Source organism: Phocoena sinus, chromosome 2, assembly GCF_008692025.1.
Source record: "Phocoena sinus isolate mPhoSin1 chromosome 2, mPhoSin1.pri, whole genome shotgun sequence".
NCBI lineage: Eukaryota > Metazoa > Chordata > Mammalia > Artiodactyla > Phocoenidae > Phocoena > Phocoena sinus.
The window spans coordinates 60,204,901-60,218,532 of NC_045764.1; the positions used below are offsets into that span (position 1 = coordinate 60,204,901).

Below are 13,632 nucleotides of genomic sequence, written 5' to 3' on the forward strand. Positions count from 1 at the left end.
GATAATGCTTTGAAATTTAATAGCCACTCTGATCTAATGACCTATTAGTACTTTATCACTCAAAATAAATTAGACTTACCTTTTAAACTATTCTTACAGAAAAGGTGAGAAATTATTCTTGGTCTATAACAGGTGAAATTCTAGCACATGGAAAGTGAGCAATAATTTGCCCCAAACATAGTTAAAAACAAGCAAACAAAAAAGCATACCCTAGTACCACCACCTATAAAACTCAGGACTTTGAATCTTTTGAGTGTTCTAAAAACATTTTAATTTCAAAAGGATTATTTAAAAAAATATCTCAAATAGGAAAAATAAGTTTATACTCAGTAATTAAAACTATTATCTCTGAAGTAAACAAAGAGTTAATAACTAATTTTGAAAGTTCCTAAATAAAAGAAAGTAAAGGCAATCAAAACTGGCTGTAACTGCCAGGTAGGAAAACTTTTGTTGGATACATAGAATTCTAGGAGCAGCTCATGATACTAATGGAAAAGTACACTTCAGCTAATAAACAGATCTAAAGCATAGAGATTAAGGGTTCTTTGAAGTGTTTCATGGTTTCTTAAGATGTTTTAAGGAATAAGAAAGGTTAATACCACCACTTTAGCTAGCTGAGAAGTGAAATAAAAATATCAGATGTGTACCTCCCATAGACCTCCATTTTCTAATTTGGTCCATCATCGAGAACTGCATCAAATAGCAGTTCTACTCCACAAGGCTATTTGTCCCAATGTTCTGGGCCTGCTAACACCAAATTTACAGATGTACCTACTTAGAGCAGAGCAAACTGATTGCCATTTTTGGCAGTATCACTATAGATGGTCCTTTATTCTTTCTTTATTCATTTTTTTTACTTGCAAAATAAGAAGTTGCTCCCAAAAGAAAATACCTTTAAAGGGTCAACTACAAAGCAAGGCCAATATATGAGGTTTTATTATGATAGCCAAAATCCTTCTTTGTAACAAAAATATTCTCATGTTTTATGAAATATTTTGATTTTCCTCTTGGTAAGCATCATTGAAATTGCTGATACATGATGTAAAAGTAAAGAAGAGCTTTTGAAAGATTCTCCTAGGCAAGAATGGCTATCTCCCTCAGTCAGCAGTGACTTTTGACCTCCTGACCCTAGTCTCTCCTTATTCCCTAGTGTCACTGCAAGCAAGAGAAATCACTTGGTACAAAATTTGGTAATAATCTGTCTACCCCTACCGTATTATAATTATTTGTATATATACCTCTCCCTCCCACTGTCCTCGTTTAGAATAAAACACTTTATCTCATACACTTTATATCCCTAGTGTTGAGCATGATACTTGCACATAGTAGGCCTTGGATAAATGTTTATGAAAACATTTAATAATCACTGCAAAACCCTCTAGAGAGGAACAAGTCCGCTGTTTATGAGAATTCTATTTTCCAGGTTTTTCTAGACAAAATAAAACAGAACAGCAACATCCAACAGCTCGTGCTTTGCCTCTGCAGTTCATTATTTTTCACATCCAGGAGACTAGCTAGTTGAGTCTCTAACTTCTTTGTGTCAAAGTTTAAGACTTTCGAGGCAGACAATGAGCTCCTCAAGGACAGGAATCACATCTTATTTATCTCTGTACTCCTAGTACCTGTTTATGGAATATGAGCTTAATAAATGTCTGCTGAGTAAATGCATTATTAAATTGATCCACAGTGTATTTTCCATACTGGCTAAAAATAATTTCTAATATTGTACCCATAATCCATGTAGAAAAATCCTGAAATATTTGTCCCACTAGTGTTTATAAGGCAATTTGGTGCAGAGCAGTGATGCATCAAATTGAATTCAGTTCCTAAGTCCCATGTAGAGTAAAATCTGAAGATAGTATGTTTAAGAAAAAGAGGAAAAAAAAACCCCAGCTAGAATACATTCTGAAAACCCTTGCCTTAGCATGACCACAGCAAATAGGTGGAGCTGAGCAGCCAAGCACTTTTATATTGAGAGGATAAATGAGCAGTGATAGGGCCACAGAAGAGCCAGAAGCAGTTCAACTCCTTGTAAACTCTACATTTTCTGGGCAAATTAAAGTTCTCAAGAGGAAGTCCTACCTTCCTATTTTGGAAGTGGTTTTAAAAAGATGTTTGTGAAGTCTTTGGATCTAGTTCTCTTCAGCAATATACAGATGAAATTTTCTCAGCTTATAAGTTGAAAGATGATTTTTCTAACTGGGATCTGAAAATCCACCTGCATCCTACTCACTGCTTTTTTTTTATAGCTCTCCCTTTCAGTGACTAAGATTCTTTGATATGAATGTAATCAACATAAATTTTGTTAAGTTACTTGAAGTTAAAGTCATTACGAAGAATGGATTAAGGTTAAAAAATGGTTACAAATATAAGATAATAATATAAATAGGACAGAGAACTGGAGCAAACTAATTTTTCAAAAATAAACTATAACCATAGACTGCATCTAACTTCTACAGTTTAGAAACCTAATACTATATAGTTTGAATTTGCCTATTAAATGTTCTAAATTTTAAGAGAAATAGGATCTCAAAATATTCTCCACAGACTACAGGACATAAAATCTCCCCATTTGCTAAGCCATTTCAGCCATCTATCTTAAGCACCTAACATCCTTCTCCCGCTTCCCTGGCCCACTCCCACCCAGATTCATCTTTGGATTTTAGAGAATGATATAATGAACTCCATCATTACTGGCCTATTAACTTTGAAAAAGGGACTCTCTAAAACATCAATAACAAACACTTTCAACTATTCTCTTGTGATAAAAAACCACAATACTCTGGGTCTTGACAATCTTTCAAACAGATGAGTAAACACAGCATTTTTAAATTAAAGAGAAATAAAAGAAAGGACACAAAGTCCTTTATATCCAATAAAAACATAAATGCCAGAACCATTTCAAAACAAAGTCATACCCACTTCATTAGAATGAAAATTAATCCACATTTTCTCCTGGCATAAATGAAACATAGGGCTAGAAAGTTTTGTTCTGAGACTCCCACACTCCTTATTTCAATTTGTACTTTCCATCTGATGACAGCATTCTCTGAATGTAGGGAATATTTCCCTCATCATAGAAACTTCCTGACTGGTAATCTAGGAGGAAAAAAATCACTCTTGGCTCCCAATCCAATAGCCTAGCAATGGTAGAAAGACGACTCCCTAAGATAGTAAGATGGTTCTGAAACTGATATTTCATTTACCCCAAAACATAGAATCAATCAGGGTCTGTATTCTTGATATTATTCTGTTTAGAAAGCAGCTTGTCATTTGGGATGTATAAAAAAAATTATCTGTGACAAATGAGTTCTTGCCATAGGCAGACGGAAGAAAAACTATTTCATGTATACTACATTTTGAAAATCCTCAGAAATTAAGTTTAGTAAGGCAAAATAATCCCAATGGATTCCACGACTATTTCCTTCAAGTAAACATATTTAACAACAAGCTACATCCAAGAATATTTATCACAATAATGATATTCAACTATCATTTAAAGTAAGCCTTCAGAATATGCAATGAAAATCCAAATACTTCTGATAGGGCCCACTGTTTTCCACGGAAATTAATAATACCATCGGACAAATTATATTTTGAAAAGGCCAAAAATAAGTAACCAGGATTTTAGAAATAAGAACCAAACCTTTTCATACTAAAAAGTATTCCCAAATGATTACCAACACAATGGTGAATAGCTTATATTGATTTTTTTAATAACTATAGAATCAAATATTTGGATGCTAAGTTAAACTAGTCCCTGCACTCATCAGATTACTGTTCTAAATTAAGTAAGTCATTGTTGGGAAAAGGGTATATTTAAACTGAAACCAGTCAGTTAAATAAAGAAACGACCCAATGAATCATTGTAAATTTCTATGCCAATAAGATAAAAACTCAAACTTGGCTCTAATGTACTCAAAACATCTGTCTGTGTTTCTGTTACACTCAGAGTCTTTGTAAATAAGAGGCAGATAATTATGAAACAAGTTCCCTTTTATAACTTATATATAAATATGTGTAACAACTGAGCAATTTTAAACATTAGTAGAACATTATGTCAGCAACAAAATACACTAAAACCATAATTAAATATTTAACAGAATAAAATTAAGTATAGCTTATTATTGAATTCTTTTATGTGACTCCTGAAAAACTAAAACACTATACCAACTTTAAAAAAATACACTAGATTTTCCTTTTGATATAATCAGAATCATTAAAAAGAATCTGTTTTAAGGGGAAAACAACGTTATTACAAAAGCCAAAGATAAAATGATTAAAATTAAGGAAGATACAGTACGAAGATTTAAGAATTAACTGACACACCTATGGACAATTAATCTTCGACAAAAGAGGTAAGAATACACAATGGGGAAAAGACAGTCTCTTCAGCAAGTGATGTTAGGAAAGTTGAACAGGCGCGTGTAAATCAATGAAGCTAGGACACACCCTCACACCTTAAACAAAAATAGACTCAAGGGCTTCCCTGGTGGCGCAGTGGTTGAGAGTCCGCCTGCCGATGCAGGGGACGCGGGTTCATGCCCCGGTCCGGGAGGATCCCACATGCCGCGGAGCGGCCGGGCCCGTGAGCCATGGCTGCTGAGTCTGTGCGTCCGGAGCCTGTGCTCCACGGCGGGAGAGGCCACAACAGTGAGAAGCCCGCGTACCACAAAAAAAAAAAAAAAAAAAAAAAATAGACTCAAAATGGTTTAAAGACTTATAAATATAAAACAAGACACCATAAAACTCCTAGATGAGAAAATAGGCAAAACATTCTCTGACATAAATGGTATCAATGTTTTCTTAGGTCAGTCTCCCAAGGCAATAGAAATCAAAGCAAAAATAAACAAATGGGACCTATCAAACTTACAAGCTTTTGCACAGCAAAGGAAACCATAAGCAAAATGAAAAGACAGCCTACGGAGTAGGAGAAAATATTTACAAATGATGTGACTGACGAGAGCTAATTTCCAAAATACACAAACAGCTCCTACAATTCAATAACAAAAAAGCAAACAACCCAATTGAAAAATGGGCAGAAGACCTAAGTAGGCATTTCTCCAAAGAAGACATACAGATGGCCACTAGGCACATGGAAAGATGCTCATCATCACTAATTATTAGAGAAATGCAAATCAAAACAACAATGAGGTACCACCTCACACTTGTCAGAATGGCAATCATTAAAAAGTCTACAAATAATAAATGCTAGAGAGGGGGTGGAGAAAAGGGAACCCTCTTACACTGTTGGTGGGAATGTAAATTGGTACAGTCACTATGGAAAACGTATGGAGGTTCCTCAAAAAACTGAAACAGGGCTTCCCTGGTGGCGCAGTGGTTGAGAGTCCGCCTGCCGATACAGGGGACATGGGTTCGTGCACCGGTCCGGGAAGATCCCACGTGCCGCTGAGTGGCTAGGCCCGTGAGCCATGGCCGCTGAGCCTGCCAATGCAGGGGACACAGGTTTGAGCCCTGGTCCGGGAGGATCTCACATTGCCACCGAGCAACTAGGCCTATGCACCACAACTACTGAGCCTGCACTTTGGGGCCCGCGAGCCACAACTACTGAGCCCACATGCTACAACTTCTGAAGCCTGCTTACCTAGAGCCCGTGCTCCACAGCGAGCCAGGCCACCGCAATGAGAAGCCTGCACACTGCAATGAAGAGTAGCCTCGGTTCTCCGCAACTAGAGAGAGCCCGCACGTAGCAACAAAGACCTAATGCAGGCAAAAAAAAAAAAAAAAAAATACAGAGGATAGATTTGTGGTTGCCAAGGAGGAGGTGGGTGGGGGAGGGAAGGATTAGGAGTTTGGGATTAGCAGATGCAAACTATTACGTACAGGATAAGCAACAAGGTCCTACCGTATATCACAGGGAACTATATTCAGTACCCTGTCACAAACCATTATGGAAAAGAATATGAAAAAGAATACATATATGTATAACCGAGTCACTTTGCTGTACAGCAGATATTAAACATAACACTGTAAATCAACTATACTTCAATAAAATCTAAAAAAAAAAAAAGAATTAATTGATAACATATTATGGGAAAAGGGGGGAGCCCTCTAACAGTTCATCATGACTTCACGGATGATTTAGTATCACAAGTAACAGCAAAGGCTCAACTCCCTCACAGCTTCTTAACAACCACTACTCTGAAGTCCAGTGGAAATGACTCTAGTCTAATAATGGAAGCTTCACTCTCCAATAACATGGCAGAAGATCAGTTTACAGTATACCATATGGATTTTAATCCATAACTATAGGTCCATTATTATACACACATTTTTTAAAGCTTTCCAGATATGATCCTAAGTTTTCTGTTCAATGAAAAAAAGTGTATCTACCCTATACTGTTGTGGGAATTAGAGACAATGTTTACAAAGCTTCTAGCACAGAGAACTTGCAGGGAATGTGGCACAATTACATGTTTTGAATATACTATGAAACTGCACGTTAAACATCCTTAAAAAGAATGAAAAAAGCAAGACTTGAGGTAAAGATCTAACATCACGTAGACCAAATTTAGTAACTAACATTCCTTTTTTTAAATTAACTAATTTATTTATTTTTGGCTGCGTTGGGTCTTTGTTGCTGCACGCGGGGGCTACTCTTCGCTGCGGTGCGCGGGCTTATTGCAGTGGCTTCTCTTGTTGCGGAGCACGGGCTCTAGGTGCGCAGGCTTCAGTAGTTGTGGCATGTGGGCTCAGTAGTTGTGGCTCATGGGCTCTAGAGCACACGCTCAGTAGTTGCGGCGCACAGGCTTAGTTGTTTTGCAGCATGTGGGATCTTCCCGGACCAGGGCTCGAACCCATGTCTCCTGCATTGGCAGATGGATTCTTAACCACTGCGCCACCAGGGAAGCCCATTAACTAACATTCTTTTTTTTTTTAAGATGTTGGGGGTAGGAGTTTATTAATAATCTTATTTTTGCTGTGTTGGGTCTTCGTTTCTGTGCAAGGGCTTTCACTAGTTGGGGCAAGCGGGGGCCACTCTTCATCGCGGTACATGGGCCTCTCACTATCTCGGCCTCTCTTGTTGCGGAGCACAGGCTCCAGACACGCAGGCTTAGTAGTTGAGCTCACGGGCTTAGTTGCTCCGCGGCATGTGGGATCCTCCCAGACCAGGGCTCGAACCCATGTCCCCTGTATTAGCAGGCAGATTCTCAACCACTGCGCCACCAGGGAAGTCCAACTGACATTTTTTTGTACAGTGTTCTGTACAAAAACTTTCTTACACTGTAACAAAATCACCAAAGGTTCTAGTCAATATAGGAGCCAAATTAAAAACATAAATAAAGAAAACAGAACAAGTAATATTTACTGGCTGCCTACTACCACACACTAGGCATAATGCTAGAGGCATATCACAACAAATCTGCAATATGGTTTTATTGATGAGGAAACTGAGGCTCTGACAGCTATTTATATAGCTATTCAGTGGCAGAGCTGGGACTCAACAGGGTCTGAGTGATGGCAGACTATTTCCTTTCCACAGTACCACACAAAATTCATAGAAAAGTATTGATAATTAAGAAATTCAGAAAGCATAAACAAAATAGGCAAGTTAGTTGTTTTTGAAGCAAAGGAATTATTCTCACTTAAACATTCAGGGAACAACAAAAACACCAGTTTTAGATCATTGGAAAACTTAACTGAAAAATCTACATGCCAATTAGGCAAACAAACAAACAGAACAAGTCAAAAGCAACCACACCCCAATAAAAATTAAAAAAAAAAAGATTTAGGATCACATTTAAAAAACAAAAACAAAAAACTCGGACGTAGCAAAACATCTACCATCAAGTTGCTTAATAGGTATACAAAGATACAGAAGGTATACAAAGATTTTTAGACTACAGAAACAGTAGTTCATGTATTAAATTTCTTCATAATCTATAATTTAAGATATTTCTTTTTCTATAAAAAAGAAAAAAATTGGGCTTCCCTGGTGGCACTGTGGTTGAGAGTTCGCCTGCCGGTGCAGGGGACACGGGTTCGTGCCCCGGTCCAGGAAGATCCCACATGCCGCGGAGCGGCTAGGCCCATGAGCCATGGCCGCTGAGCCTGCGCGTCCGGAGCCTGTGCTCCGCAATGGGAGAGGCCACAACAGTGAGAGGCCCGCGTACCGCAAAAAAAAAAAAAAAAAGAAAAAAAGAAAAAAATCATATTTATTGTTAATGTATAACCAACAGGCCATGAAGTAATTTTGTTATTTGTAAAACAAGTGCCACTATATATTTGCAATTTACAAGTAAAGCATGATTTCAAACCAAAATACAAAGCAAAACAAAATTTTATCTTGGCCACTGTGTTCCTTACATCACCTGGAGAGGTACTCCTCAGAGCAAAAAGCCAGAATCTCCATTTTCTAGGTAATGTTAGAGGACTAAACACTGCCAATCAAAGCAAGGGCTACTATTTTCCAGCAATCCAAAACTCAAATTATGCTTCCAGATAATGAGAGTTTTGTTGATTTATCATTTAAGAACTCAATTATGCAACTAGAGATTGTCATACCAAGTGAAGTCAGAAAGAGAAAGACAAATACCATATGATATCACTTATTTGTGGAATCTAAAATATGACACAAATGAACCTATTCACAAAACAGAAACAGACTCATGGACATAGAGAATAGACTTGTGGTTGCCAAGGGGGTGGGGAGGTGGGGAAGGGATGGACTGAGAATTTGGGGTTAGTAGAGGCAAACTATTACATATAGAATGGATAAAAAACAAGGTCCTACTATATAGCACAGAGAACTATATTCAATATCCTATGATAAACCATAATGAGGAATATAAAAAATGAATGTATATATATGTATAACTGAATCACTTTGCTGTACAGCAGAAATTAGCACAACATTGTAAATCAACTACACTTCCATTAAAAAAAAAAAAACTCAATCATCCAGATTATCTATAGCCAAGTCTGAATTCCAGTCTTTTATTTTTCCTCTCTGCCAATCAGCACGTTCCAGATCAATACAACTCTCACCTAGGTTAGACTGAGCTGGTTTATAAGTATTCTAATATTTGATATAATCAAGCAAATCAGAAAGGTAAGCCAGAGGAGAAAATTCATAGTACATTTAACAATCTGTACAAACAATTTTCAGGAAATCAGCAGCACAACTCACATTCATTAGCAAGGATGACCTAGACGTGACCATTCTGTTGATCTATACTGCAGTTTTCTGTCACTGAGTTATTCTGCATCAGTGATGATGTAAGAACAGCAGAAGACATAAGTAAAAATGTAACCCTGCAGCACCAAATTTACAAAAAATGTAATAAAGCAGGTTTCTAAAAGTTTACTTCAGAAAGGAAAACAAGGATGATAGGGGAAATGCTGACTACAGTCCTCCCTGCGTTGAAAAAAAGGTGTAATTTCCTTCCTCAATCAATTTCACTAGTCAGTTAACTAACCATCTTGGTTCTAATTTAAGGGTTGGACCTACTCACTGTCTGAATCACCAGACAGAAGGGAATGGCTAACACTAAAAGGAAAGATATATCAAATTTTAAAATGTGTATAGTACTTTCAAGTCAGGGGAAAAAGGCAGGAAAAACAATAGTTGCTTTCAATTTTTTTTCTGATTTTAAAAGTAATAGTTACAGAAAATTTGAAAAACACAGGTCTATATAAAGAAAAAGCAAGTCATCAGCAACCCCACCAGAGATAATTAAATATATACATCAACATGTAAACAGTTATTTCTTCAAAAAAATGTTTGTGGGTACAAATCCAGAATTAAACCTCTTTTCATCATTGGTCCAAACTACCATTATCTCTTGACAGGGTTATTACAATAGCCTCTTAACTCCATTCTCCCAACCCTGCTCCTCTCCTGTCTATTCTACACAAAACAGCCAAAACGATCTTTTTAAACATCAATCATATTTCATTTCCCTGCTCAAAATCCTACAATGGCTTCTCATCTTCGAATCTTAAAGGCCAAAGTGCTTACAACACCCTATAAGATAACTCTAATGGCCCTCCATTTTCACCCTCAGTCTTCACTTCTCTTACCTTATTTCCTACACTCTTTCTCCCTTGGTTTATCTGTGTCGGCTACACTGACCTCCAAACTGCTGGAACACATACACATCTCTGCCTGAAGTCTTTGGACCTGTAGTTCCCTCCATCAGGAATACTCTTCCCCCAGATAAAAACATTGCATTCTGTCTCTCTCCTTAGCTTTTTTCAGGTCTCTATTCAAATGTCACTTTTCAGAGACTTCCCTGACTCACCTTATATAAAATGGCAAACTTCCTGCTCCCTTTCCTTGGTATTCCCTATTTACTTTACCCTGTTATATTTTTCTCCAAAGCGGTATTACTGACAAATTATTTGTTTATTGTTCTGACTCTCCTGACTAGACTGTAAGTTCCATGAAGTCAAAGAAACGGTCTGTTTTGGTTTTTCCCCCACATAGCACTATACCTCTAAATTCTAGAACAATGCCTGGACTGTCACTAAGTATTTGTGAATGAATGGCTGAATAACTGCATGAGTAATTGGGATCAGAGTGTACTTAAAATTTATACTCATCTGTTGTCATTTACTACTATCTGGCAAAGCATTCCTAATTTTTGCATAGCATTCCATTATAGATATAGACCACAGTATATTCAATTTTCTAGGTTGTTTCTAAATTTATAATATCATAAATATCCTTGTGTACAGTTGTATATCCTTGCATATACCAAATATCCTTGAATATATATCTCCTTGCACAGCTTTGATAATTTCTCTAGGATAAATTATTTTAAGTAAAATTGTTGGGTCAAAAGGTATGAATATCATGAATGCTTTTAATACATTTTTCTAAACTATCCTAGAGAGTGGCTGTATCAATTTATTCTACCCCTAGTGATATAGGACTACTACATTTCTCCTCACCAACAATGAGTATTTGGGTCCCTTTTTACCAAAACACAAAAGCCAATTATTTTTCCTGAACCAAAAAAGTCACCACAGCCATCATACAATATTTTCTGTTTAATGTGTTTCATTCTATTAAAAAATTTTTTAAATAGGAAAGTTTGAGAAAATATAAATTTTATTAGTTAATGACAGTGGCTGTTTCCAAGCATCATCTTCCACACTAGTATTTTTAGTTTAAAAAGCTTTAGAGATCTGGTAGATTTTAAAAGGTATCTCAATTCAAAAAAAACCCAAGGTACCTTGCTGTTTTCTTTTCAATTTTTTTGTTTGCTAATGAGATTGACAATGGTTTCCCATGTTTATTGGTTGTTTCTGTGTTTTCTTTGACAAACTGCCTATTCATCACTGCCCACTTTCCTATTCAGGTATTCACTTTCTCACTGACTTGTGAGAGCTCGTCTTGCATTAAACGTGTTATACTTTTATTATGTGGCATACATATTTATTCATAGTTAACATTTGCCTTTTAATTTTGTTAATGGTATTTGAAACACATTAATTGTTTTTTTTTTTTTTTTTTTTTTTTGAGGTACGTGGGCCTCTCACTGTTGTGGCCTCTCCCGCTGCGGAGCACAGGCTCCGGACGCGCAGGCTCAGCGGCCCAGCCGCTCCGCGGCATGTGGGATCTTCCCGGACCGGGGCACGAACCCCTGTCCACTGCATTGGCAGGCGGACTCCCAACCACCGCGCCACCAGGGAAGCCCCACATTAATTGTTTTGCACAGTCAAATCAAGTATTTTTATGTGTGGTTTCTTCATTTCATTTTACATTTGAAAGAACCCTCCTGTATACAACCAACATGCTATCATGTCTCTGATTGGGTGGAATTCTGGATATTTTTTCTTCTTTTTGCTTACCTTTAATAAATAAATAATTTTTTAAATGATTGCTTTTATTTATTTATATTACTTTTGGCTGCATTGGGTCTTCGTTGCTGCACACGGGCTTTCTCTAGTTGTGGCAAGTGGAGGACTACTCTTCGTTGCGGTGTGCAGCCTTCTCATTGCGGTGCCTTCTCTTGTTGCAGAGCATGGGCTCTAGGCGCATGGGCTTCAGTAGTTGTGGCATGCAGGCTCAGTAGTTGTGGTTCACGGGCTCTAGAGCGCAGGCTCAGCAGTTGTGGCGCACAGGCTTAGTTGCTCATGTTAGTTGTGGCATGTGGGATCTTCCCAGACCAGGGCTCAAACCCGTATCCCCTGCACTGGCAGGCAGATTCTTAAGCACTGCACCACCAGGGAAGTCCCTAAATATTTTCTTAAATGTTAAAAATAGGAAAGGCTTTCTCTACTACTTGATCATATATTTATGATCTATTCTTCTATTCCATTATGAGAATATTGCATTATCTTATCCATCCAAAATCTTAGTTTATGATGTGAAGTATGATTATAATTTTATAGTCTTCCAATTTCTAAACCAATTTTCCTAGCACCATTTGTTAACCAATTCATTCTTTCTCCCAATGAATTGAAATGACATCATTATCATATACTAATATGTCTTTTTTCAGAATTGTAGCTTGTTCTATTACGGTCATTATCATATGGTTTTAATTATTGCAGGTTCATAAAAATATGGTAGTGCAATTCCAACTTTATAAAACTATTACTTCAAAAATGTTCTCTTAAGGGCTTCCCTGGTGGCGCAGTGGTTGAGAGTCCACCTGCCGATGCAGGGGACTCGGGTTCGTGCCCCGGTCCAGGAAGATCCCACATGCCGCGGAGTGGCTAGGCCCATGGGCCATGGCCGCTGAGCCTGCGCATCCGAAGCCTGTGCTCTGCAACGGGAGAGGCCACAACAGTGAGAGGCCCGCGTACAGCAAAAAAAAAAAAAAAAAAAATGTTCTCTTAAATTTATCCTTCTAGGTCCATTTCAGAAAAATCTGTTAAATTTCCCTATGCACTCCACCTCTGGATCAAAAACAGTTGGTTAGGATTTTGACTAGGATTGCATTAAATCATGGATTTGGAAAGAATCTGTATAATACTGAGTCTTCCTAATCAGTAACATGTTTAATCTTTCTACTTATTCAAGTCTCTTTATATTCTGATGTAAAATTAAGTTTCCTTAAAATAATTCCTATACTTTTTGGGTTTTTTTCTCTCTAAATACTTATGGGATTTCTTTTTTCCATTACAGTTTCTAAATAGGTATTGCTAGAATATTGAAAAATCACTAATTTTGGTATGCTTAGTTGGTAAACAACCATGTAACTTAATATTAGTTCAGATAGGTTTTCAGGTAATTTTCTTTAGATTTTTAGGTACATCATTGTATCAGCTGTGAATAATGATAATTCTTTCTTCTCTTTTCTAATGATCATATCCCAACGTGTAGGCTTTCTGGTCCTGACTACCCTTTATTCCAGGATGAAAGCCTCCCATCTTGCCAGCTTTCTACCTGTTGCTCCTGCTTGTTCCTGTCCTCAGAAGTGGAGCATATTTAGTAGGATATACTTAGCATCACTTCCATTTACAACCCAGGTAGTCTGCTCTTTCATGGGAGGAGAATTTAGGAATTGGCTCTCTGTACCTCCATCAGTTCAGTTCCTTTTATACTGTCACTAGTAGAAATGCCTCCAAATCTGAAAAGTCCAGTAGGATACAGTTTCATATCTGTTTGTATTAATTTTGGGTCAGCAATGTTTTCTTCTATTATTTCTCTGAACA

The 13,632-nt window shown here is 37.3% G+C and overlaps 1 protein-coding gene across 11 annotated transcripts in view; it reads right to left on the reverse strand.

The window, feature by feature from the left end:
• PEAK1 (pseudopodium enriched atypical kinase 1) overlaps positions 1-13,632 on the reverse strand; it is a 302,708-nt gene that overhangs the window by 207,139 nt on the left and 81,937 nt on the right. Inside the window, exon 5 of one of the 11 annotated variants that reach the window (XM_032623953.1) lies at positions 5,606-5,721. The exons of the other annotated variants lie outside the window; for them this stretch is intronic. The gene's annotated coding sequence lies outside the window, so the exon portion shown is untranslated. The remainder of the gene's footprint in view (positions 1-5,605; positions 5,722-13,632) is intronic. 11 annotated transcript variants of the gene reach the window in all.